Raw genomic sequence first — 23219 nt, 5'->3', positions numbered from 1 at the left:
AGGGATAGTGGTAGGGGGTGCGGGTATGGGGAAGGGGTAGGAGGTAGGGTTAGGGGAAGGGGGTAGGTTGTAAGGGATAGGGTAGGGGGTAGTTGTAGGGGGTGTGGGTATGGGGAAGGGGTAGGAGGTATGGTTAGGTGAAGGGGGTAGTTGTAGGGGGTGCGGGTATGGGGAAGGGGTAGGAGGTAGTGTTAGGGGAAGGGGGTAGGTTGTAAGGGATAGGGATAGGGTTTAGTTTAGGGTTGGGGAAGTTGGGTAGAGTTAGGGTTAGTGTTAGGAGACATGGGGTAGGGCTATATCTTGGTTTATGGTTAGGTCTATAGTTCGGGGAAGTGGGCTTGTGTTAGGTATAGGGGAAGGGGGTAGGAGCAGGGGGGTAGAGGAGGAGTGAGGTTTGGGGTTAGGGGATGGTGGGTAGCATTAGGGTTGGGGTTAGGGGGTGGCATAGGCGTAGGAATAAAGTTAGGTTTAGTGGACGGGGTGGGGGTAGAGTTAGGGGACGTGGAGTGGTGGTAGAGGGTATCGGTAGTGTTAAGGTTAGGTTTAGGATTTTGTTAGGGGTTAGGGTTAGGAGTAGGAGGAAGGGAAGGGGGAGGGGAATGGGGGAGGCGAGCGGGGGACGGGAACTGGGGACTGGAAGGGGGAGGGGATGTGGGAGGGGAACGGGCAGTGGAAAGGGGAGGGGAACGGGGTAGAGGAAAGGGGAGGTGAACGGTGGACGGCATCCCTAGCCCCTCCCCTCCCCTTCCCTTCCCCCGCATTTCCCCTGCCTCTCCTCTCCTCCTTCCAGAAGAAGCTGGGCCTCTTTCCGTCCAGAACCTCCCTGTGGTTTCAGAGCCTCCGTTTCAGGAAGTGCCTTCGACGCTTGCTGCTGGACAGACAACTTGTCTCTTGATTCATTCTGTACCGTTGATATTAAATTTAAAAATGATTGGGTTTTTTAAAGCTTGAACTCAAAAGCTGGTCCAGATAGACAAAACAGAAACAGGCCCTTCAGCCCCTCTCTCCTGCTAGCTGAGCTGTTGTAATCAGTCCATATTCCTCTCACCCTTTTCATTCTTAGATCCCATCCAGCTCATGTTGCCTTGTCAATCGCACGGCCTGTGGGAAGAAGCTATTTCCCTCCCTGGCTGCTCTGCTTTTATTCCTCCATATCTCCTTCCTGATGGCAGGGGGACAAAGATGCTCTGTGCTGGATATCTATGAGTCTATTTACAGAGCCCATACCAGCAAACAATGAGGGGACCGTTGCCTTGAGGTGGCACCCATGTTGCCTCTCCCTCAGCACTCTCAGAACACTACTGCACCCTCCTTCTCCTCCTTTCCCAGGTCTCAGTAACCCGCTGACAATTCCAGTCAACTGCCATGTCTATACCCTGCCCCACCTAAACCGATGGATCGACCAGCACCTTCTCCCCTCAAGAGTTTGAGGAATCCACTCTCTTGCAATGTCCTGCTATCGAATGCCCTGCATCCTCCTTCCCATTTGGTTCCTCCTGTTATCAGGCGCCTGGATGGACCCCACCCTGTTGAAACTACCCGTGTTCTCACTGATCTCTCTGCGCCTCTGCCCTCCATCCAGGGGTCTTGGATTTCTTGTGGGGGTGGTGGAGAACAAAGCACCAACTTAAGGAGATGGGGAGCAGTACAAAGACCCCCAGGTCCAGGAGACAGGGAGAACCACATAGATACCCATCTCTGTCATTCGGGTAAAACCTGATTATCAAGTGCAATGTGCAAGGAACTTTCGGTCCTGCTGCACGTGGGCCAGGTGTGGCCCATCCCCACACCACCACCCTGTCAATTCCCAAAACAAATTTCCTATTCATGTGGGGGTCCAAAATGGATAGAGTCTGGAGAAGGACCGTGTACATCGTCAATCAATGGGGACAAGGGTGTAACCAGCATGGCCATAATTGTGTGTGGCTGTGCTTGCAACCAAAGTGCAAGGGCACCAAATGCTGCTCTGTGCTGAGTTTCTACCTGGCTCAGGTGTTGCGAAAGATTGGCCTGGCCCTGGTGCTGCACAATGTTCCAGTCAGCAAGACTTTGCCCCTTTACCTTCCTGGGAACGGTTTCATAGACAAACACATTTGACCACAAAGCCATCAGGCAGTGGTCAGCAGAGAATGTCTGACACAGAGACTCTAGGACTTGATGGGATACTGTGGGGTGGTCCACGGAGCAGAGCATCCAGAGATAGACATCCAGAACTGCTGGAAAACCAGAAACTCGGTGAAAGATGCCCTTCAGTTTGCCTGAAACCCAGATGGGAGTAGCAAACACTAGAAGACATCTGTCTGAAGCAAATGGAGGAAGATTTAGGGGAGATATCAGGGGTATTTTCTTTTACCCAGAGTTGTGGGTGTCAAGAATGCCTTGCCAGGAGTAGTGATGAAGGCCAAAACATTAGGGGCATTTTAGGGGTTCTTAGTTACATTGAGGGGCTGAGACCAAGGAGGATATTCTCCAACAGCAGAGGGTGGCAGTAACCACAAGATGTCAAAGTGGTGGCAATGAAGCTAAACAGAGACCGTCTAATGTGACTGTGCGCCTGGCTGCGGGAATTTGGACTTACTATATAAACCTTGCTAAGTGCTAGTTCAGGTTGGAAACGTTCGACTTCCTTGGGGGTCAAATCAACAGGCACGGAACTAAACCCTGCTTGAAAAGGTAGAGTTTGTTAAGTGCTTCCTCAAACCCCACATAATGAAGGGGCTGCAAGAATTCACTGGTACGATTAATTTTTATCACCGATTCATACCGGTAGTGGCCGACATCATTTTTTTGTTTTTAAACTTTATTTAAGTATTTATAACATGAATAACATATAGAATTACATTTAAAAAATTAAGAACAAAATAATAAAATTACAATACAGTATCAGTAATCTAAATAAAGTATACCCTCCCCAATAATTCCAACCCCCCCTTCCCCCCAATATAGAGAGTGAAGAATTAATAAAGTTAATAATATATGTGAGAAAAAAACCCACTTACAAAAAAAAACAAAAACATAACCGATTAAAATACTAACAAAAAGAAAAGTAATTAATACTAAGATATCAGACTTAAAAAACATATTTAAATCAAACTTAAATGCATATATTTAACAGAGTTAAGATGAAACATATAATTAACAAACTTAATATAAAAAATTAGTAAAATTAGTAACATTGTCTATCAAAAATTCTTAAACAATAATCAATTCTTTAAAAAAAATTGTAGCATGAGAAAAAAAAAGATGAAAAATAAAACTTTCTCTATAGAGATAAACCTTCACCAAATATCAACTAACTTCACATCTAACATCATATTAGTCACATAAACTGCCATCTTAAAACAAAATTCCAAACTCATTAAACATTGTAGAATTCAAATTTGGTACTCTTCCACCATTTTTCCCTTTTAACCTTGAATAATTACCCAATAAAAGCTCCAATACCACATTTAAATATCCCCAATCATTATGTTAAAATTCAGATATCCAAATAATAAAAATACATCTACAACGAAATCTATATCTTCAACAAATAGAGCATAAGCCACAAACAAAATTCAAGCCTCATTAAGAATTGTACAATTTAATTTATAACTTTCACCATTATTCCCTTCGTTCTATAACTAAAATAGCAAAATAATATGCACCAGAATTACCACTCCTTTCACCTTAAAGTTAAAGAAAAAATATTTAAAAAAAATTTATCCATCCCATTCACATTTAAATTTCAAAAATTCCTGATCTACTGAATAAACTTTACAAAAAAAACCACATGAATTTTTAGTTTTTTAAACAATCAAATACTTTCTTATGCTTTTTTTTTCAACACAAAAGAAAACCCTTAACTCTTTAATCTAATAATACAAAAAAAGAAAAAAAAAACAGGTAGGAGGTTAAAAATACCCCCTCCCGTCTAAACCACGCAATGCGGTAACTCCCAAAAAAAATGGGTGTGAGATAACTCACACGTAGCAGATGACTTTCAGGAAATAGTGCCCATCCAGTTCTCTCCCCCAACTCTCACTTCATCTTAAACTAACATCATCATTATTTAATATTCATTTTTAAAAAAAAAATAAAAAAAAAAGAACAACTCTTCTTTTAATCAGCTCCAACTGCCGAGTCACCATTACAACCATTCCTTCTTGGAGCACGACTCTTTTCTTCCATCTCTTGTCTCCTTAGAGATCGCGGCGACTACGTCTCTGTTGAAACCGAGTAATTGGCAGCAATTGAGCAAATGCTATAGCTTCCTTTGGAGAATCAAAGAACTTTGGTTGGCAACCACCTTGAAAAACGTTCAAAACAGCTGGATATCTAAAGGTTGCCTTATAACCTTTCTTCCACAACAACTCTTTAGCAGAATTGAATTCCCGTCATTGGAACATAACTTCTTGACTCAAATCTGCATAGAAGAAAACTCGATTATTTTGAATCATCAAGGGTGATTTTCTCTGTTGTGCATTTCTAATAGCCACTCGTAAAATTATTTCTCTGTCGTAATAATTCAACCAACGAACCAAAACAGGTCTTGGACTTTGACCTGAAATAGGTCTTCTACGCAAGGCTCTGTGAGCACATTCCAGTATTATATCTTCCGGGAAATGTTCTTGACCCAGCACCTGCGGAATCCATTCAGTAAAAAATTTTCTTGGGTCTGGTCCCTCCATTCCTTCCGGCAAACCAATAATCTTTATATTGTTCCGTCTGGATTGGTTTTCCAAATAATCAATCTTTTTCACCAAATCTTTATTTTGAGTTTGTAAGTCTTTGACCATTTTGGTCACATCTGAAACATGATCTCGTATTTCGTATATATCTTCTTCACACGAATTAAATTTATCTCTCACTTCAAGCTTAAAAGCTCCAAACTCAGCCATCTGTTGAGAATGTATTTTCACCACAGAGTATTAAACCTAGTACCAAGTTCAGTCATAATCTTGGATAATCCCTGCATTGTATAAGATAATTTAGATTCAAGATTCACAAGAATCTTTTCAATTGGAAGAGATTCTGGTTCAACAGATTCCTGCTTCTTCTGCATAACCAAAGGGTCTTCTTTTGCTTCCTTCATTCTGGTTGCCTTCCTTGTAGTATAGCTGCGTGTGGAACCCCAGCCACAGCCTCTCCAGCAATGACTGGAGGACGCTGGCCGGGGTTTTCCCCATCCATCAAGTTGTATAGGTTCTTTTATCTCAAAAGGTGCAGTTTGCAGTGCCACCGCTACAGTTGACAAATGCCTTTCCCCAGCCGGTACTTCAACTGATGTTACTACAAGTGGTTCATTCATAACATTGCCGTCAGATATAACTGCACATGTGCGAACCTGAGTAACTCTTTGTTCTAAAGGCTGTTTGGCGCCCTCTTTAGGGGGCTCTACCGATGTAATATTGAACTCTACATCCGAAAGCTGTACCTTTCTCCTGGGATCCATTTCAGGCTGAGTCTCGATGTCTTTCCTGTAGGTAGGCTCCAAAACTTGAACTTTTGGAAAATGTAGTTTTTTGATAATCTGTTGTCGTTTTTTTTTGCTCTTTTCCACCAATTTTACCATCATAAGTTAAATTAACAGCACTGAAGTTATCTAAACTTTTAAAGAATTTTAACGGGCATTTCTAGACAAAACACTAAGATAGAGTCAGGAGAGGACTGGAAGGCACGTCTGATCCTTACGCCATCTTGCCACGCCCCCCGTGGCCCTCATCATGCGGAGAAAGGTAAAGACATTACCTGGGACAATAGGATTTGGAGGCGTCCAGAAGGCCAAGGACGCACTGGCCAACACAACCCTTGTGGTACACACCAGGCCAGAGACACCCACCACTCTCACAGTAGATGCTTCCTGCACAGCAGTAGGGGGTGCACTGGAGCAATTCATCAAAGGGGAATGGCAGCCCCTGTCCTTCTTTAGCAGACACCTCTGGCCACCTGAACTCAAATACAGCGTCTTTGACTGAGAACAATTGGTGCTGTACCTGGCAGTCAGGCACTTAAGGTAATTTTGGAAGGTAGACAATTCAGTGTCTTCATTGACCAGAAGCCATTAATATTTGCCTTCCATAAAGTGTTAGACCTGTGGTCGGCCAAGCAGCAGCGACTCCTCTCATATGAGTCTGAGTTCACTACAGACATTCAACACATCGTGTGTGACGCACTGCCTCATCCCCGCAATCAAGTCTATCCAGGCCCTGTCCCAGTGAATAGACTACTTAGCCCTCGGCAGGGGACAGCAGGATGACCCTGAGATCCTTGCAAGCAAGACAGCAATGTCCAGGCTCAGGCTGGAGGATGTTAACATCGATCCTGGTAAGTAGACGCTCCTCTGCGACATTCCAATGGCAAACCCCACCTCATCGTGCCGACAGCATTGAGATGGCAGTTTTATGATGAGGTGCAAAATCTGACGCACCCGGCCATCAGTACTGTCAAAATGGTGGTCAATCGGTTGGTCTTGCTGAGCCTCCAGAAACAGGTTGTCAGTGGGCCAAGGCCTGCACACTCTGCCAGATGACCAAAATACAGACATACGTGAAGGCACCATGCCAGACATTCGAGCCAGCACCACATAGGTTCAGCCATATCTACAATGACATTGTAGGGTCACTACCGGCCTCCCACGGGATGAGTTACCGTCTCACCATGATTGCCTGCTCCATGAGGTTCCCCGAGGCAGTCCAGCTGGCTGACACTACCACTTGTGTCCTCCATTAAATTGGAAGCGGTAATAAATATAAAGGAAAGTTTGATAATAAATAGTCTCCCTTGCAGTTGGGGTACAATGTATTTCTTGAGATCAGAGGAATCCTGGAGCCAAGACAAAGTGATCCTGTGTTTCCCAAGGATTTGATTGAGTTGTTGGGGTAGTTGTAAGTGGAAGGGCCGAAAGGTCTCCTGCTCCTTCCACTGCCTTTGTTTTCTGTCTTGCGATGCTGATTGGGTTCTCCTGTGTGTTCGCTCGCTTGCTGATTGGTTGCTTCAGTTGCGCGAGCCAATGGGTTGATTCGGTGAGGCCGCTATTGGATTGGACGCTGAAGTCAGGTTGGATTGATGGGCGGGTTCGCGGGCTGATTGGCTCTTGCTGTGAGGAGGCGGGACGTTGGCGGCGGCGGCGTCTGATCGGGGTCCGTCGCGTCGCCGCGGGCGCGAATGGGATGAAGTTGGCGGCGGCGCCTGGACCTTCCTCAGCCACACGGTCCAGGGAAAGCGGGCGACCCGCAGCCCGCCGGGCCCCACCCGGGAGTGGCCGGTACCGGCGGGGTGTTTGGGTGGAGCTGAGGCGTCGGTGCAGGGAGCGGGGAGGGGAGGGGGATGGGAGGGGCGGGAGCGGAGGGGGCGGGGCAGGTCAAGGAGGGGAGGGGGCAGGGCCAGGCAGGGGTAAGGGGGAGGGTGAAGTGGGTGTTGGAGGGCGAGGGGGAGGCTTGGCAAGGAGGGGGAGGGCAGGGGGAGAAGGGCAGGGGGAGAAGGGCGGGGGAGAAGGGCGGGGGGAGAAGGGCGGGGGGAGAAGGGCGGGGGGAGAAGGGCGGGGGGAGAAGGGCGGGGGGAGAAGGGCGGGGGGAGAAGAGCGGGGGAGAAGAGCGGGGGGAGAAGGGCGGGGGGAGAAGGGCGGGGGGAAAAGGGCGGGGGGAGAAGGGCGGGGGGAGAAGGGCGGGGGGAGAAGGGCGGGGGGAGAAGGGCGGGGGGAGAAGGGCGGGGGAGAAGGGCGGGGGGAGAAGGGCGGGGGGAGAAGGGCGGGGGGAGAAGGGCGGGGGGAGAAGGGCAGGGGGAGAAGGGCAGGGGGAGGGAACCGCCTGTTTTCCCCAGGTACCCAAGTCCCCTCTCTGTGTGTGTTGGCTTCCACCTGCCCTCCACCCCCACAATTTAATGGTCCCATTTCTGACCTTCTCTTCCTCATCTTTCCTTGATGAAGGGAGAAACCCATAATGTGTTTGATGTCTCTTTCTCTTTGCTCTATGTCTGTTTGACCTGCTGACTCTCTCTAACCCTGTGGCTTTACCCCCTCATCTTTCGCTGGTTGAACCCAATGGAGCTGGAAGAGCTCAATTTGTGAAGGGTTGTATCTGGATTTGAGTCGTTTGACACCATGTCGATTTCTTTAAATTGTGGCAAAAGCAACTGAAGGATTTCAAAACCTCGTCATCGGTCCTCTTTCAAACTCGTCTGAATTTCTTGGATGAAAAATCATTGCTCTGAAACTTACTCTGCGAGAGTTTATTTTCCTCTCTTGCAGGGAGGTTTCAGAATCTGTTCCACATGATGAATCTGTTGTCTTTTCAAAGAGACAGTGGAGTGGCTATTTTCTTCCACCAAGATTTCATCAACTCAGTCAAGGGCTGAACTAAGTCTCCATTTAAAAATGGTTATGTTGCAAATGCAAGATTACTTTGGCTTAATTCATCAAAAGTGACCATTTCCACGGTCTCAACGAGGCTGCTCTCTTGATCTCAAAGAGATGGTTAGAAATGGTCTTCCTCCTTCAAAATCCACTTGTTACTCCTGGTGAAAGGAGAAGACGATGTATCTGTACCTTCTCTGATGACTGTACCTTCAATCCTCTCTTCCCCACAGCATGGACAACATCTTCTGCCTCTCATTTGTAATGTTTCTCCAGAATGGCTCATCCCATGACACGTGCCGTCATTTCTGCCTTTGAAGTCCATTCAGCCTCTTCAAAAGTATGAATCATGAGCCAATGGACTCCAGCCTTGAATCAAGAACTCGCTTATTCGAACAGTTGCCATCTCTCAGCACTCTATTGACTTAGTTTCAATTTTAAGAACACAGATAATCAACAGATGGTCTCTCGATTTGATCAGCAGTCTTTCCTGATTACACAAATTCTTCCGTTTTTAATAAAGCAAACACTCCAGTATCTCAAGGACCATCATGAAGGTTTTCCTCTTTCGGTTTCAGATGCTGAATGATCAGACGTTTCATCTGTGTACATGGCTTGCCTTCTGGCATCTCAAAGGATTGTGTGTGTGACCCTGAATCCAACCCACAAAATAACTTGATAATATATATCAACTATTGTAACTTTAAAGATTAATATTCGCACAAAATAGTCCATGATAATTCACAGGACAATGGCATCTTCAAACAATAATTTTAATTGGTAAAGATTAATAACAACACTTTTTACTTCACTCTAACTCCACTCTGCACAAATATATATGTGTGTGTGTGTGTGTGTGTGTGTGTGTGTGTGTGTGTGTGTGTGTGTGTGTGTGTGTGTGTGTGTGTGTGTGTGTGTGTGTGTGTGTGTGTGTGTGTGTGTGTATATCAAAACCAAAACCATTCCAATTCAGGCAGTGTCCATCTTTTTTTCTTCCTACAGTCGACAATCATCTCCTTGGTTTTGGTGGCATTGAGTGCGAAGTTGTTGTTGGTCCATGATTGAACCCTGCTTTCAATCTCCCTCCTGAATGCTGACTCGTTGCCCTCCTCATGCAGCTCATGACTGTGCTATCGTCAGTGAATTTGTAGATGGTGTCGTCATACCAAGCCATGCAGCTGTAGATGTAAAGCGAGTCGAGCAGGGGTGAAATATGCAACCCTCTGGTGTTTGGGAGCTAATGGAGATTTTGGAAGAGTTGTTCTTGCCAATCCACACTAATTGGGGCCTGGAGATGAAGAAATTCTGGATCCAATTGCACAGTATGTTATGGAGTCCCAGGACTTTGGAATTTGCTCATCATCTTTGATGGGAGGATGGTTTGGAATGCCAGACTCTAGTCAATAAAGAGCATTCTGATGGATGCACCTTTGTCGTCTGGGTGTTTCAGGGTTTTGGCAGAGCCAGTGAAGATGGCATCTGCCATAGGTCTGGTACTGCATTAACCAAATTGGAATCGATCCATGTCGCCCCTTGGACAGGAGCTGATGTACTTCAACACCAGCCCCTCAATCCACCTCATCACTGGATGTGAGTGTCACTCGTCAATCATCATTTAGGCAGGTTATCCCACTCTTTGGAACTGGTATGTTTGATGCCTATTTGAAACAGGTGGGTGCCACACCCTGTCAGAGTGAGATGTTGAAGATATCCATGGCCAGTTGGTCAACACACGTTATCATTCCTCGTCTGGGTTCTCCATCCAGGCTTGATCCTTTCCTTTGATTCACTCTCCTGAAGGCAGCCCATGTTGTCATCTTTGGTTACTGATAGCAGCGGATCATCAAGAGATGTAGGGGGGGGGGTGTGCAGTGGTTCTTCCCTGTACTAGTGGTCATATCAGGTGTAGAAGGCATTGAGTTTATGTGGAGTGAGGCTTTGCCGCCTCCCACTGCACCAGATTTGTTTATGCAGCACTTTATGTCATTTAGGCCCCTGTCACAGCTGACGGGTATCCTTTGTTGTTTCCATTCTCGTGTGAATCTCCACCATCTGCGAGATGGGTTTCCATGGTTCGTATTGGCTCCTTGTGTATCTGTATCTCCAAACTGTGATTTGGCTCTCAGCAATTTCTGGATATTGTTGTTCATCCAGGATTTCTGGTTGAGAAAATCCCCTGAACAATTTGGTGGGGACACCCTCGTCCACAGCTGTTTTGATAAATTTCGCTATGGTCCTGGTACAGTGATTCAGTTTCTCAGGTGAGTTCTTGAACACGATCCAATCCAGGGACTCTAGGCAGTCCTGCAGCTGGCTTCCCCTCCCGTGACCACCTTCTGGTTGTCCTGATCTTGTAAGTGTTGTTAGCAATTTTAGGCCCCATTTCTAAGAGAGGATGTGATGGCCCAGAGGTGGTTTACAAGAAGGATCCTGTGGATTAGAGGAATAATGTTTGAGGAGCATTTGATGGCTCTGGGCCTGGACTTGCCTGAGTTTAGAAGGATGAGGCAGGACCTCATTGAAATCTTATGAATAGTGAAAGGGCTGGATAGAGAGGATTTTGCCAGGAGTGGGAGAGTTTAGGACCAGTGGGCACAACCTCATAATAAAAGGATGTCTGCTTAATACGGAGATGGAGAAACCTTTTCATCGAGAGAAGTGATTTTCAAACTCCCCCCCCCACTCCCCAGCTCATATTTTACTTAATCCCTATGCCAGAAGTGCTCTGTTAGTAGAGGATTACTTAAAGTGGGATGTGAGTGGAAAGAAAGTTTGAAAACCACTTTTTTAATCGTACCTCATTGACTTGTTCTGTGCATGGTTTCATAACTCCCGAGGAAATGGGCCAATGACAATTTTTCTCAAGCAAAATATTTCCTTCACAATTGTGTCCACTGCAGTCTTTCTCAGCCTTTTTCCCATTCATATTCCACTTTAAGCAATTTCTTACTCATTTTTTGACACTCCAAGGAATAAAGTCCCAACCTGTTCAACCTTTCCCTGTAGCTCAACTCCTGAAGATCTGGCAGCGTCTTAGTAAATCTTCTCTGCACTCTTTCAATCTTACTAATACCTTTCCTGTAGCTAGGCGACCAGAACTGCACACAATACTCCAAATGTGGCCTCACCAACATCTTATACAACCTCACCATAACTTCCCAACTCCTATTTTCAGTATGTTAATTAATAAAGGCCAAGATGACAAAAGATGTCTTTAGAACCCTGTCTTCCTTCCGAGCAGACGACGCCGCCGCCAACATCCCGCCTCCTCACAGCAAGAGCCAATCAGCCCATGAATCCGCCCATCAATGCAACCTGACTTCAGCGTCCAATCCAATAGCGGACACACCGAATCAACCCATTGGCTTGCGCAACTGAAGCAACCAATCAGCGAGCGAGCAAACACACAGGCGCACCCAATCAGCATCGCAATACAGAAAACAGAGGCAGTGGAAGGAGCAGGAGACCCTTCAGCCCTTCCACATCCAACTAGCCCAACAACTCAATCAAATCCTTGGGTTTCATAAGATCTCTTGGTCCTGGCTCCAGGATTCCTCTGATCTCAAGAAACACATTGTACCCCAACTGCAAGGGAGACTATTTATTATCAAACTTTCCTTCATATTTATTACCATTTTCAGGGAATTATGTAACTCTGCTTTATCCCTTGCTGCCGATTTCTTTAACTTCACTGTTCAATTTCGTAATGTTGGCTTCTGAACTATTTTATTGTGCCCCTTGATCTAGAGAATTCTGGCAGAGCAAAACAATTTTGTTTTCTTTTGTCAGGTCAAATTTTGTCACATTGATCCAAAAACAAGTATTTTCACCATTCCTTCATTTCAGATTCTCTGCAGCTGTCGTATTGTACCTCACAGTGACGGCATCATGTTCGTCTTGTTTATCCTTTACCCCTCCATCCAGAGGATGTTGATCAATGAGTCGACTCCACTCATCCAGCACCACTGCCATTTCTGCTGCTCGGGCTTTTGATCCCACATATTGAATTTGTTATTTCCCCTCTTCTTTTTTCTCAGCAAAGAGAATCAGGTTAATTTGATATTCTTTCTGAATCCCAGTGAAAGGTTATCGACCTGAAGGTTTTAACTCCAATTATTTTTACAGTAGATGACCTGCTGAGTATTTTCAGCATTGAGTTTTTATTTTATTGCCTTGGTGTATTACTGAGTTCTTTGAATAGGAGAAGAAATGTGGGTTGGGTTAGGTGGAGATGTCTCGATCATGGAGTGGGTTGAGAAAAATAGACATAAAAGGGAAGGGTGCATGGAAATAGTTAATTCATCTTTTGAAATTGTTTTTTGAGCTATGATTGTTATCTGATGTACGCGCAGTGTTCAGAATTAAAAATTTATTGTGATGAACATGTCACAATATTTGTAGTTTTGTGGCAGCAATATAGGGGCAAATATTGTTCTAAATTACATTTTAAAAAAAGAAATCCATTTGTGCAAAATGAAGAGTAAGTGAGGGAGTATCTGTGGTTCCTTGTCCATTCAGAAATCTGATGGCAGAAGGAGAGAAGCTGCTTTTGTACAATTGGGCGTTCATCTTGAGGCTCCTGGACCTGTTTCCCTAGTGATAGCAGGGTGAAGAATGCCTGGCCTGGGTGGTGAGGGTCCTTGAGGGTAGAGGTTGTTTTCTTGAGACTCCACCTCTTGGAGAAATCGTTAATACATGGGCAAAGGATGAATGGGGAAAAGTTTAGGGGAAACAGGAGTGGGAACTTCTCTACGCAAGGTGGTGGGAGAGTGGAACAAGCTGCCAGCTGCATCAGGAAATGTGAGCTCAATGTTAGCATTGAAGAATTTGGGATACAAGGGGGATGGAGGGCGATGAACTGGATGCTTGTCAGTGGGACGAGGCAGAATAAGAGTTTGGCACAGACTAGAAAAGCTAAAGGGCCTGTATCGGTGCTGTAATGTTCTGTGAATCTATGGAGTGATGCACTTGGTCGTACATCTGCAACCCGACAAAACTACCATGGTGTCTGCACAAAAACACACAATATGCAGCACGTAATGACCACATGAATAATCTAAATAAATAAATGTAGTGGGCCAAGAGGGCGCACAGCCCACATTGTCAACCGTCGCTGACACGGTTCTCCGACGTCGCGCAAAACCATAAAACAGACAGCTGGGTACTCACCCACTTAATGGATCACATGCACATGGTGCTGCATGCCGAGGAATGGCATGTTGATCTGTGGAGTTGCCTGCAGGTAGGTACAGGACATTCACAGGGCTTAATTTAAACCTGCTGGTCCCATGGATCGATAGCAAACTCTTAATGATGTCTCACCATGTCTCATGGAACCAGGCACATTTAACCATTTAACAGTTTACAACATGGAAACAGGCCATATCGGCCCTTTGAGTTCACGCTGGTTCACTTGAACAACTCACTAGTTCCCCCCCACCACTCTCCATCCATATCCCTCCAACCCTCTCATATCCATGTACACATGGATGAAGGCCAGTTTGCCATATGCCTTCTTAACCACCCTGTCTACCTGGGAATCCACCTTCAATGAACTCTGTACCATAACTCCAAGATCCCTCTGTTCCTCTGCATTCCTCAACACCCTCCCTAAACTGCATATGTCTTATTTTGGTTATTTTTTTCCGGAATGCAGCAGCTCACACTTGTCAACATTAAATTTCATCTGCCATCTTTCAGTCCACTTTTCCAAACAAACCAAATCCTGTAATCCAAGAAAACCTTCCTCACTATCCATTTTTCCCCCTATTTTTGTATCATCTGCATATTTGCTTACCCAATTAACCATCCCCTCATCCAAATCATGAATATAAATGATAAACAACGAGACCCAGCACTGATCCCTGAGGCACACCTCTCATCACAGGCTTCCATCCTGACTCTCTGCTGTCTATCTTACAGCCACCTCTCAACCCATCTCACTATCTCTGTATTAATCCCTAGTGACTGAACCTTTCTAACTAACCTTGCGTGCGGAACTTTATCAAAAGCCTAACTAAGATCCAAAGAGATCACGTCAACCGCCCTACCTTTATCCATTTTTCTTGTCACCTCTTCAAAAAACTCAAGGTTTGTCAAACGTGAATTTCCTTTCACAAACCCATGCTGGGTGCTACTGATCAATCCCTGCCTATCCAGATATTTGTACATACTATCTCGAAGAAAACCCTTGAACTTTTGGTCTTGCCTTTCGGCCAGACTGGAACATAATGATCCTGTACTCTCAAAATCTCACCTTTTAATACCCTCCAATTTTCCTCTAAATCCCTTCCGGCAAAAAAATCAGCCCACACAACTCTCTGCAAATCTCATCTCATTTCTTCAAATACGGCCTTCCCCCACTCGAAGACCTTCGACTTTGAACCTGACCTATCCCCTTCTATAATTAAACTAAAGCTAATGGACCCATGATCACAAGATCTGAAGTTCTCCCCAACACTCACTCAGCCACCTGCCCCATTTCATTCCCCAACCACAGATCGAACATTGCCCCCCCTCTTATGGGCATCTCCACATACTGCTGCAAAAAGCAGTCCTGAACACGTTGTATGAACTCTAAGCCATCCTGCCCTCCCACTGACTGTGTTTCCCAATTGATGTTATGAGAATTGAAATCCCCAACCAACACCACCCTATTCCTACTGCACATTCCAGCTAATTCCTTGCACATTTGCTCTTCAAGTTCTCCCTTCCCATTTGGCGGCCCATAATATACCCCTATAATAGTAACTTCACCCTTCTTATTTTTTAGTTTTACCCACACTGCCTCCCTCGATGAGACCTCCAGTCTCTTGCCTGAGCACCGCTGTAATATCTTCCCTGACAAGTAATGCGGTTTATAAAAGAAGTCTGTAAAGTTTGAATAAAGCAGTCTTGTGTTGACTAACGTGGGTATGTATATGACTTTAGTAGCTGTACCAAAGTTGCCGCCAGAAATGGTGACCCCACGAATGCAAGATTCAGCCGAAGCTTGAATCTCCAGTGATCATGGACACAACAACAGCAGATGCCGCCACCACGGCTGCAGTTAAACCAGGTTCTGCCTATTTCTCCTGGAATTGACTAGACATGAGCTTTTAAACATGGAGGGCCTGAGTGACAGGGATCCATCTGATCTAATGAATGAGATGCTCGTATTAGCAGATGGTCATTCTGATTGTTTACTTTTTGAGACTCTATTCCTGTCCAAACTCCCAGGTCGTGTCGCAATACCAATCGTTAACATGGATTCCTGCCATCCCCATGATGTAGCATGGGAGGCTGACAGGCTCAATCATTCTCCAACGCAAGTGTCTGCTCACAAATAGCCTCTTTGATCAGTAGATCCATCTACCGTGTCCTACAAGCCTCCTATATCTGCAATTCCGTCAAAGAAGGATCAACCTACTGATGGGCACCAAGAATGGTGTTTTTACCATCTCCAATGGGGAAAAAAGCCCATAAAAAGCCATTTACCTATTAGAGAAAAAAGGCAGGAAATGAAAAGGCCGGCTGCCAGTCGGGGCCTCAGCATCTGGCACAAGTACTGACCGGCCTATTGTATCTTCAAGACGACGCTAGTAAGTGCAAATATCCAACCAACCTATTTTGAAAAAAAAACATAAATAACAACACCTGGCTCTTCAAGCAGCAAATGGTGCTACAATTCCCTGCTTTAGCAAAGGACAGGTCACGATTTGGAAAGGAGGTGTGACATTCCGTTGGAATTGCGTATTGTCTTCCGTTGCACAGGTCATTTTGGGTGCAAATTTTTGAAGGTCCTATGATTTGCCAGTAGACGTGAAGTGGAGGAAATTGGTCTTTCCACCACTTTGAAACCATACCCACTGGTATGCAGCAAAGGGAGAATTTCCTACCTCGGGATGCATACCCCGCACAAAGATGCGTATGCTGTCCTGCTCAATGAATTTCCCATCATTATCTCCTAATTTCAACACCTCCAAAACAGACAAGGGTGTGTCCCATTACCCTCTCCCTCATATGCAAGATTTCGCTGCCCATCTGCACATTTTCCATGTTTTCTCCAAAGTTGATCTTGTCAAGGGATACCGTCAGATCCTGGTCTATAAGGATGACATTGTTACCCCTTTCAGGCTTTTTGAATTTCTTAAAGATACCATTTGGGCTGAAGAATGCCGCTCAAACTTTCCAACATCTTATAGATGCTTTGGGCAGAGTTCACTTCCATCTACTTGGATGACGTCCTCAAATCCAGTCAAACTGAACAGGATATAACCAACTGCATTTAGGCTGTCTGTTCCAATGGCTGCAGGAATTCCAATCAACCATAGCAAATGTCAATTTGGCAAGTCCACCATCGACTTCCTGGGACACAAGATCATGGTCAATGGTGTCTTTCCCTTAACCATCAAGGTAGAGGCAGTCTGTGCTTTTCCAACACCTACCACGGTTCAGGGCCTGCAGAAATTCTTGGGCATGAAAAACTTCTGTCACCGATTCATTCCAGCAGCTGCTGACATTCTTCGACCATGGTTTCCAATCCTCACCACAAAGCACAGGGATGATCCCTGGACAACAGAGGCAGAGGTTGAGTTTGCAATGCCAAAGACGCTTTAGTCAATGCAGCAATGCTTCCCCCATCCTAACCCCAACACTTCCTTGACATTTAGTCCTGATGCCTCGAGTACGGCCCTGGGTGTGGTTCTTGAGTAGTACGTCGATGGCCATTGCCAACTCCTCGTGTTCTTTTCCTGACATCTTTGGCCATTGGAGATGAAATATCGTGCATTATATCAAGCCACATGGCACTTCTGATTAGTTTTGGAGGGTCGGCATTTCACTCTGTTCACAGAGTGAACAGGAATACAGTACGGCCATTACTAACCTGGACATACAGCAGGGGGCGACACAGCTGGGTGGCCAACCTTACTTTGTGACATGTCTTTGGGCTACACTCGACCAGTGATTCCACCATCTTTGAGTCAACATCTTTTTGACCAGATACACAGCTTGTCTCATCCATCTATCAGAACATCTTTCAAGCTCATGTCAAATAAATATGTATGGCACGGTCTGAAAAAAGGTGTCACACAATGGGTCTGCACATGTATCTCCTGCCAGACTGCCAAAATTCAGCGGCACACTAAGGCACCTCTTCAACCTTTCCTGGCGGTACGCAGGCGGTTGAAACACGTGCATGTGCACCTGCTTGGACCATTGCCAGTATCTCACAACATGAGAAACATTCTAACAGTCGTAGAACGTTTCGCACGCTGGCCAGTGGCCGTCCCTTTGACATCCAGTGACACTGAGACAAAGGCCAGAGCATTCATCGTCAATTGGATGGCTAGATTTGGTTTCCCGACCCACATTTCTTCAGATCGCGGAACACAATTCACCCACGGTCCAACGGCTTTGTGGAATGTTTCCACCGGCAACTGAAGTCCGCACTTAAGGCCCAACTCACCGGTCTCAATTAGGTTGATGAGTTGCCCTGGGTTCCATTGGGAGTGCGCACGGCTCCAAAAGGAAGATAGGTCTGCATTGTCCGAAGAGATGGTTTATGGTACGGTCCTTACAGTTTCATTGGACTTTCACAACCAACTCTGATCTGAACATCCTTCAGCAGATCCGACATGGTGTCGCGATCAGCAAACCTTTTCCTAACCACTGGCTTGGATCCCCTAAACAGAATGTTCCCCCACCACTCCTGGATACTGATTTTGTTTTTATCCCAGGAGTCCCGTTACAATGACCGTATGAGGGCCCTTTCCACGTGGTGAAGATAGATGGGTTCTTTATACTTTGGACATTGGTGGGAATTCACAGCTGTTTAGTGTGGACAGACTCAAGCCTGCTTCACCTCTTCAGTGCCCCCAGCCCAGACGGCGAGGGGGTCCACCTAAGGTGCATGCAGCTGGTGGTTTAGTTTCTGGCGACGGTTCTGGGTGAGGATGGGGGGTTGGTGTAGCAGCTGTCTACTAGTGGGCCGAGTGGGCAAGGATCTTTGGTGGGTGCGTGAAATCATAAGGCAGAGAGCTGGGTACACATCCATTTAATTGACAAACCTCGCGTGGTGCTGCGTGCCAAAGAATGGAATGCTGATCTGTGGATTCTCCTGCCGGAAGGCGCAGAACATTCACAGGGTCCCGTGGATCGGCAGCAAACTCATAATGATGTCCCACCTTGACCCATGGAGCCCGGGACAAGCTGTAAATAAAAGAAGCCTGCAAAGTCTGTATAAAGCAGTCTTGTGTTGACTAATCTGGTGTATGTGTGTTCCTTTAGTAGCTCTATCAAAGTAGCTGCTACATATATAAATATTTTGGATGATTATCCCACTTACAAGATACCCGTCTCACACCCTGTGGGAAGAAGCTATTCCCCAGCCTGGCAGTCCTGATTTTGATGATGGACATGGTTAAAGATGCTGTGCACTGCATGGTCATGGTCTTTGCACAATTCCGTGAGCCCTATTTGAACAACACTCCCACTAATGTCATCGTCAGAAGAAAAGGATACCCCAGTAATCCTCAGAACTCTTTGCATCATTCCTGTCTGATGCTTTACAGCTACTGGACCATCCAATGATGCAGCCAGACAGGAGACTCAACTGTGCTCCTGTAAAATCTCAAGATGAGAGCTGTTGGCCTAGACTTCCTCAGTCTCCTTGGGAAGTGTAGGCACTTCCTGACAAATAAGGAGGTGTGATTGTTTTGTGTATTAATACATGTGCTGTATGGATGGGAATTTTACGTGATTGTATTGTCTATTCTTGCTCTTTAACAATCTTTAGTGGATAGAAGTAGTCATTGTACTTTAGGATGTACAATCATGTACAGATTATCTTTAAATAGCCATTTGTCCCAGATGTCTATTCAGTCCAAGAATACTTTCAATCACAGGCAGATTTTAATCAATAACCCCATTCATTCTGCAATAACTGCCGCTTAATTTTGCCAGTTGTTCAATGGCAAGCTATATGGGGAAAACACCATGTCGACTCTTCTACCTTAAAGGAGTGATTATATTCAAATGGGCAGTGGAAACAATGAAATCAGTCAGAGGTGAGTCGCTGCTTAAAATTAGAAACATTCGTGTTCATGCTATAGAGTTTAAGGCTGCCCAGGAGGAATATAATGTGTTTTCTTTAAGATTTTTTACCCTCACCCTGGCGAAGGATGGGGCCAACAGACATGTTGCTGGAAGGGTTTGAGAATTGATATGGTAGGTCACAGGAATCTCAAGTTTAGATCCACAGAGTGCATGTGTTCAGCAAAATGGCCTCCCAGTCTGTATTTGGTCTTGCTGATATCGAGGTCAACTGAGTCAACCAAATGTAGGAGATTAAGTTGGATGGGGTGCATGTGAAACACTGCCTCAACTGGAAGGTCTGATTGTGGCCTTGGATGGAGGTGAGAGGATAGGAAGGGACAAGTTTGGCAATTTCTGCGGTTTCAATGGGAAGTGCATCAGGTGGTGGTGGGTGGAGAGGAAAGTGCCGTCGAGGGAGTCACAGAAAGATGTGCCCCTGTGAAAAGAGGATCTGAGTGGAGCAGGTTAGAGGATGGTGCTGAAGTTGGAAGTGTTCAAGGTTAACGTGTCAGATGTGGCAGCTGATGGGTGGTAAGTGAGAAACCTGAGGGATTCTGTCCTTGTTTGGCTGGAGAGGAGGTGGGGTAAGGGCAGAAAGAGAATTGGAGGTACGGGTGCAGATTTTATCAAAGACAGTATGGGGGAAACTGCATTTATTGAAGAAATAAGACATTTTGGGTGTCCTGGAGTAGAAGACCTCATCTTGGGACTGTTACAGGCCCAGAGGACCCCAAAACCTAGCAGCAATAGGAAATCACCAAGACAAAGCGATACTTTAACAAATGTTGTTTTTAATTGTCCAGGCCTTCCAGCATTTGAAATGCCTCTGAGGTCCCCCTTATCCTTCTGTACTCCAACTAGTACAGTCAAAGAGTCGACAATTGATCCTCATATACTCACCCTTTCATTCCTGATATCATTCCAATAAATCATCTCTGACCTTCTCCAACACCAACACATCTTTTCTCAAATACAGCACCCAAAACTCTAATTCTGATTGAATGGAAGGGGAATTCTCCAACGACACAAACACAACAGTTAAATGATATTATGTTTTGTTGATATTTACAAAAAATTATTGAAGAGTCAATTAATAATTTGTAAAAGATGCCGGGTCCTTTTTTGGACTATTATCATAACCGGAAGCTTGGTGCTGTGTTACGAGACCAGAGGATCCTAAAACTAACCAGCAATAGATATTCACCAAGACAAATGGTTACTGAAACAAAAATTGATTTTAATTATCTTTAAACGTGAACACGGATTTACATTTTAACTTATCATTGTTTTACTACTTTAACTTAATTTACTTAACTTACCCCACTTCTAATTCTAAGTGCACGTGTGTTTAAGTTCAGAAAAGTTCTTTGGTTCATAGTCCAATCTCACTTCTCATTCCTCCAAGTCCACTTGTTGCAGGCCTTTCTTATACTGTGGACAGAATTGAACATGTATATAGTTTACCAGGCTTTGGTGCTCGAAAGGTAAATGATTACCACTCAGGAAGGTTCTTGTTGGTTTTCGGAGAGAGGTGTGTTGTTCAGGGAAGTATTACGGTGTTTTTGACTCAACGTACCTGCATCTGAATTCCATTATCTCTTCAAAAAAGTTCTGATAGCTTTAGCATGGAGCAGACCTGAACCAGGACTTTGCAGGTAGTTAAGGGAGTGTGTGGGCAGAGTTTGTTCTGGACCAACAATCTCACCAAATGACACTGCTTGAAATCAAGATTCAAACCATTTTGAGGAATACAACAAGAATTGTTCAACAAGAGCCTGGTGTTCCCTGAGGTGTTTTCTTTCAATACTTGAAATGATTTTTTTTTTAAAAACCCCGATAATATTCCTGATACAGATCTTTGTATTTAACTTGCAGGTTGCTATCTGTTGTTAACTTGGAGGCCTTTAATGGGGTGACTGAGTGGAATCTTTGCTTGAACCAAGCAGTTCTCTTGCAATTTTCCAGCTGTAGAATGTGTTGCAGTTGCTTGCAAGTTTAGCAAGTGGGATTATGATGTGAAATTGCAAGTCACAGCGTCATTTTTGTTTTTGAAAATGCAGATGTGAAAATTTCCTTAAGTTTACAGAAGAGACGTTGGGTCAAGCTGAGAAGACAGAGTTGGATGCCCATTTGGCGAATCGGCTGGGCAAAGCAGAAAGCACAAAACGAGGGACTGAAAAAATAATGAAGCAGACTGAAGTGACATTGAACCCAAACCCAGGTAAAGAATTTAATTTTGTGCTGTGTACTTAAGAGATCAAATGATTTGGGCTTTTAGTGGTGACCTATTTAAATGAAAAAACTCTGATTAGAATTGAAGTTTATGGAATGTTTGGAAGTTACCACAAAAAAATGGAGCATATAAATTAGATGTTGTAATTAAGATAAATGAACAATACAATGAGCCTGGTGTCACAGTATCTGACACAGTTTATTGTACATTACTGTTAAACATTCTCCTCAATGTGAACCTGGTGTCACAGTATCTGCTATAGTTTATCGTACATCTCGCTAAACATTCTCCCAACTGTGAACCTGGTGTCACAATATCTGACACAGTTTATCGTACATTACTGTTAAACCTTTTCACTGCTGTGAAGCCAATGTCACAGTAACGATCTCAGTCGTCCATACATCAGCATTAAACCTCTCTCCACTCTGAATCTGGTGTCACTTTGCCTGCCACTTTTTATTTTACATCACCGTTAAACCTTATTCAAATTGTGAACCTGGTGTCACAGTATCTGCTACAGTTTATTGCACATTACTGTTAAGCATTCTCCCCAATGTGAACCTGGTATCACAGTATCTGCTACAGTTTATTGTACATCATGTTAAACATTCTCCCCACTGTGAACCTGGTGTCACAGTATCTGACAGAGTTTTTTTTTTGAATTTTTTATTTTTCACACTATAAACCACATTGATCAAGATACATACATTTTCCTTTTCAAATATATACAGTGTCGTTTTCTCCCCCTCCTCCCTCTTTCCATCCCACCCTCCCTACCTCCCCTCCCATTCATTTAAAGTTCAGAATCTAAGATACATTAAACCCGTCAAACAATGTTGTCACTCAATAAAAATAAACAAGAAATTCCACTCAGTCAATTCTTCTCATTCTCTTCTCCTTCTGTCTCCTGTATGTTTTCTCTATTATGTTTCATGTATAGCTCCCATATTTGTTCAAATATTGTAATATTATTTCTTAAATTATATGTTATTTTTTTCTAATGGAATACATTTATTAATTTCTATATACCATTGTTGTATTCTCAAGTTATCTTCTAATTTCCAGGCTGACATAATACATTTTTTTGCTACAGCTAGGGCTATCCTAACAAATCTTTTTTGTGCACCATCCAAATCAAGTCCAAATTCTTTGTTTTTTTATGTTACTTAGGAGGAAGATCTCTGGGTTTTTTTGGTATATTGCTTTTTGTGATTTTATTTAATATCTGGTTTAGATCTTCCCAAAATGTTTTCACTTTTTCACATGTCCAGATTGCATGAATTGTTTTTCCCATTTCCTTTTTACAGCGAAAATATCTGTCAGATACTGTTGGGTCCCCTTTATTTAACTTTTGAGGTGTAATGTATAGCCTGTGTATCCAGTTATATTGTATCATACGTAACCTCGTATTTATTGTATTTCTCATAATTCCTAAGCATAACTTCTCCCATGTTTCCTTCTTTATCTTTATGTTTAGATCTTGTTCCCATTTTTGTTTAGTTTTACCATTTGTTTCCTCATTCTCCTTTTCTTGTAATTTAATATACATGTTTGTTATAATTTTTTTGATTATCATTG

The 23219-nt window shown here is 44.3% G+C and overlaps 1 long non-coding RNA gene across 1 annotated transcript; it reads right to left on the bottom strand.

Moving 5' to 3' along the window:
• Positions 1-4228: 4228 nt before the first annotated feature.
• Positions 4229-18518, bottom strand: LOC138750260 (uncharacterized). The gene is made up of 3 exons (XR_011349208.1): positions 18382-18518; positions 13502-13568; positions 4229-4405 (listed from the first exon to the last, which is right to left on the bottom strand). It is a non-coding gene; the product is annotated as an uncharacterized lncRNA (long non-coding RNA).
• Between the last annotated feature and the right edge of the window lie 4701 nt (positions 18519-23219).

This window comes from Narcine bancroftii, unplaced genomic scaffold, assembly GCF_036971445.1.
Source record: "Narcine bancroftii isolate sNarBan1 unplaced genomic scaffold, sNarBan1.hap1 Scaffold_1103, whole genome shotgun sequence".
NCBI classification, from domain to species: Eukaryota; Metazoa; Chordata; class Chondrichthyes; order Torpediniformes; family Narcinidae; genus Narcine; species Narcine bancroftii.
This window is presented reverse-complemented; position numbering and strand designations above follow the sequence as displayed.